Consider the following 5,304-nt stretch of genomic DNA (forward strand, 5'->3'; position numbering starts at 1 on the left):
TTTTTTGCGGAACCAGGAATTGAACTCAGGCCGCTGCGCTTGCTAGGGAAGCGCTTATTCCACTGAGCCATATCCCCAGCCCCAAAAAGAAATATCAGTACAAGTATCCTTAAAGTTCAAAGTACTAAATCTGTATGTTTAAGTTTTGAATAGTCTATATTGTTTTAAACAAGAGCATTCTTTAAACACCATTATGACTTATGGGTTGTTTTGTTCTTAAAAGGGAAAAGCAAAGAGAGATTAAAGACTAGTTGCTTGGAGAAAATGGAAAATTAAAAAAATCAGTGAAATAGACATTTGTGTGTGTGTGTGTGTGTATTAGCCAGGACCTAACATTTGCAAGCACTCTAACACTGAATAACACATAACCACTGAGTATTAGAGTTAACTAGAGTTACTCTTTAAACAATATTTCCAGTAATAATTTTTAAAATTTTAAGCTAACAACAATAGTCATATCAGTAGTTTGTGGAATTTATATAAAGTCTTACAGAAGAAATGTTCTACAGGATAGAGATCAGTTGATTAGCTTAATCAACGGCCTTGAATTAGGCAACTGTGAAGCAAACAATAGTGCTAATGGGTGAAAGCAAACTAAGTTTCATTATTATCTAAATTTCCAAAATTAAACTCATAATTTTATTTTTAAAAATCCCAATCAAATGCAAATATAGGAAGAACATACTTGAATAATTAGAGTTTGACTTGAGAAATCTGTGATTGAATTCAAGACTTCTAATAATTGTCTAATATATCCTAAAGAAAAAATAGTATCCGTGTATTAATTAAACAAAATACTTCAATATCTAATTTCCAGCAGAGACTAGTGCTTTAAAATAAAAGCATTATGACTCCTACAATTTTGTTATTCCAAGATTATTTTCAATATTTTGGATCTCTTTCTTGCATTTTAATATGAATTTTAGACTTAGTTTTGCATTTTTTCACAAATAATCTCAGATTTTGATAATATTCTTGTGAATCTGTAAACCAATCTTAAACTACAAAAGTCATTTCAACAATATGTCTTTCAGTATGTGAACACTTTCTATTTTCTGTATTTAGATATTCTTTCTCTTTCAATAATTGTTTCTGGTATTCAGTGTAAAATTCTCCTATTTTATTTATTCATTTAATTACATTTTTTGAGACAAGGTCTCACTAGCTTTTTCTTTTTTGGGTTAAATTTACTCTTATGTAGTTTTGCTTTTTGAGGACTTAAGTGGAATTATTAATTTTATTTTTGGTTTGTTCAATGGTGATACATAAGAATTAAATTAATTTTTCTATATTCATCTTGTATTCTTCAACCCAGATGTAGTTATCAATTTTTGTTGTGGATTCCTCAGTATTTTGTGAGTGTAAGATAATCCCATCTGTGAATATAATTCTAGTAATTAATTTTCCAATCTTAATAATGTCTTCAGTTTTCAAATTGCAATGGTTTGACCGTCCAAGATAATGATAAGTAAAAGCAGTAAAAGTTAATAGGATTCTTTTGTTTCTAACAAGCTTCCAGTTTGTCACTATTAAACATGAACTTAGCTGTGGGGTTCTGTAGTTACCCTTATCGTCTTGAGGAGTTACCATAGTATTCCTAACTTTCTAAGTGCTTTTGTCATTAAAAGATGCTGGATTCTGCAAAACATTTTTCTGCACTTATGAGATGAGTTACAATTTCATCCATTATCCTGTTAATAAGACATACTGTAATGGTTGATAATTGTACCTAGATCCTCTTTTCTTTTTAACAAATAACATAATCTTTGTTTATGTTACTGGAGTTTGATAACCTTTTGTTCATGAAGTTTTCATCTATTTTATAAGGAAAATTAATATAGAGGGTCTTTTTCTTCTATTATATTTGTCTAGTTGTTTCGTAGTGCACTGGCTATATGAATGAGTTAAGAAATGATCTCTGCTCCTCTAGGTTTTTAATTATTCAGCTAAGTAATGTTGTTGATGCCTCTTTAAGCATTTGGTAGAACTTATCAGTGAAGACACCTGGCCCTGGGCCTATCTTTGTTGAAAGTTTATGATTACTAACCCAAGTTCTTGTTAAATGTCTATTCCAATTGTCTATTTATTCTTTATTCAATTATGACTGTGTATTTCTAGGAATTTTTCCATTTCACCTAGGTTTCTAACTTGTTTGCTAAAAAATGCACACAATATTCCTTTATAAGCCCATTTGTTCCCCTTAGGGTAGGGTATAATTTTCCTTTTATTACTTCTGATTTTGGCAGTATATGTAAATGTTTTCCCACTTTTATTTATTTATTTATTTTTAACATTTATTGTATGTGTGTGTGTGTGTATATGTGTGTGGCCAGCTCAGCCCACCAGGGGGCGTGGCTGGCTGGCATGTGGTGCTGGAGGATTGAACTGTGGTCCCTGTGCTTTGCCAAGCTTGTTCCAAGTAGGTGCTTTAGACCACTAAGCCATCTCTCCAGCCCCATGTTTTCCCACTTTTTATCGTTTTAAGACATTAACTTTTGATTCAGTTGAGTTTTTCTGCTGTTATTTTTAATTATCGTGTCATCAATCTCTGCTCTGCTTTTACAATTTTCTTTTGCTTGCTTTGGGCTTAGTAGACTCTTCCACTTCCTTAGTATGGATCTTTCAGTTGACTTAGAATTTCTTTTCTTTTCTTTCACAGAATCTCCCTTTGTTGTCCACTCTGGCTTTGAATTTGTGATAATCCTACCTCAGCCTCCTAAGATCAGCTGAGATTTTGTTTTTGAAAACAGGTGCTGCCTGTGAAGACTAGTTCAGCCATGGATGAGCCAGAGGTTGGCAAACTCGATACTAGAACAAAGCCAATCCCAGGAACACAGAATGCCAGAGCAAAATGTGTAAAAAGTTGACCTTGAGCTTAGTTGCATATCAATAGGTGTCCAGCCTTGGTGTTCTCTCTTAACTACAGCATAGATAGCTTTGAGAAAATTTCATTTTCAGTGTTCTCAGCAAAACACTGAGAGCATGCACTTTTGACCTGGTTGTGTACTTCCTCCCCTTTTACAGGGTATAAATAAAGCTGCTGCTGCTGTTGGGCAGCTCTGTTTCTCCCAACAGGAGAAGAGGCTGTATCTGACAGCAACTTTCTGTATTTTGACTCTTCATTTCTTCATCCTCCACCATCCCCTCCCTGGGAATTTCAAGAGCTGCATTGGAGGTGGCACTGTCAGCTATACTTTTTCCTTGAAGCAAAGCTTTCATTGACTGTCATAAGTTTTGTCCAGTTATGTTTTTATTTCACTAATTTAAGAGTATTTTATAATGCTCTTGTGAGTTTTTCTTTGACTCATTGGCTATTTATATATGTGTTGATTTATTCTCACATATTTGAGCATTTCCTAAAGTTTCTCATGATTTTGCCTTCTAATTTCTTTTTTTTTTAAATTATATTTTATTTATTTGAGAGACAGAGAGAGAGAGAGAGAGAGAGAGAGAGAGAGAGAGAGAGAGAGATGTGTGTGTGGCCAGCTCAGCCCACCAGGGGGCGGGGCTGGCTGGCATGTGGTGCTGGGGGATTGAACCGCGGTCCCTGATGCCTTGCCAAGCTTGTTCTAAGTAGGTGCTTTAGACCACTGAGCCATCTCTCCAGCCCTTGCCTTCTAATTTCATTCATGAAGAATCTAATCTCATTCATCGAAGAACACAGATTATATGATTTCAATCTTTTAATATCTGAGATTTATTTTACAATATAACATACAGGTTACCATGGAGAATGTCCCACATTAATTTTAAAAAATGTATCCTGATTTGTTGTGTAGGGAGTTCTGTTAGGTATACTTGGTTTATAATGTTATTAAAAATTTTTGAGGCAATATTCTATTGAGTCATTATCTAAAGGGGTGGTATGAAACTTTTAAGCTATTATTGTTAAATTATCTATTTGTGTCAGTTTTTAGTATATTTATTTTGGAGTGCTAAGTAAAGTAAAAATTAATTTATAATTATAATATCTCTGTAATAGATTTTCCTCTTAACATTTAAATTTCACCTCTTTAATTATTTTGGTAACTTTTAAATATCATGATGCAGTGGTTTGTTTTGTCTGATATTAATGCAGCACCTCCCCAGCACGATTTTAGTCATTATCCATTTGATACATCATTTTTCATCCTTTTACCATATTTGTGTCTATGAATATAAAATTTGCCTGCTACACACAGAATATAATTGGACTATTTTTTAAAACCCCATTCTCCCAATTCCTACTTTAACTGGAGTCTATAACTCATTCACATCTGTTATGACTTGTACCTAGATAGAGATCAACCCATAGCCCCATGTGCTCATAGGTGAGGCTTTCCATAGATGGCTGTACCTGGGGTATGTGAATATTCAACAAGGGTGTGTGATATCTGGATTAGTCCCCTAATTGTAAAAGCACAGTTTTGGGTGTGACTGAATAGGTTTACTGAAATGGAAAGCTCCATCCCAGATTTTGATGGCACCAATCAATGAACTTGTAGCCTGGAAGGAATATTAAAAGAACAAAGGTTTGATGCTGCTTCCTGCCTGTTCTGTCATGGCCTGTTTCTCCTTTGCCACACCCCTCTGTTATGCAGCATTTGTGTGGAGCCAGCCATCTGTGGACTTGAAACCTCTACAAACTGTGAACTAAGATTAACTTCTTCATTTAACTTGTGGGTGTCAGATATTTTGTCTTGGCAACAAGAAAGTAACTAAGATAACTTTCAATATAATTACTCATAGTGTAGATTTATGACTGATATTTGCTTTTCTTTTTACATATCTGATGTTTTGTTCCTTTGTTGCTCTACTAATATTTTCTTTTGTATTAAACAGATATTTTCTTAAGTGTTGCTAATGGTCTAGACACTTAATTTACTCTTTTTTTTTTTTCGGAACCAGGGATTGAACTCAGGCCCTTGCACTTGCCAGGGAAGCACTTATTCCACTGAGCCATCTCCCTGGCCCCACTTAATTTACTCTTGAGGGGCTTATTTTCTTAGTTCTTAATAAAGTAATGGCTTGGATTTGGGCAAGTTAGTTTAGATTAATAACAATATATTTTCAATAATATATAGAAATTTATTTCTATATAACTCTGTTCCTTCCCCATTTTGTATTGTATTAGCATAGAAATTATATTCTTACAAGTTGCATATCCTGATTACACATTCATAATTGGTAATTTATTCAGTGGTCTTTCATAGGATAAAGTTAAAGATAAAAGTACTATAGAAAGCCTATCAGAATAATGTCAGACTCGGCAACAATCCCTTAAATCAATCAGTTTGGAGTGAAGTATTTCAAGTTCTAAAAGGA

The sequence above is a fragment of the Octodon degus genome, unplaced genomic scaffold, assembly GCF_000260255.1.
Source record: "Octodon degus isolate 3935 unplaced genomic scaffold, OctDeg1.0 scaffold00185, whole genome shotgun sequence".
In the NCBI taxonomy this organism is placed as follows: domain Eukaryota; kingdom Metazoa; phylum Chordata; class Mammalia; order Rodentia; family Octodontidae; genus Octodon; species Octodon degus.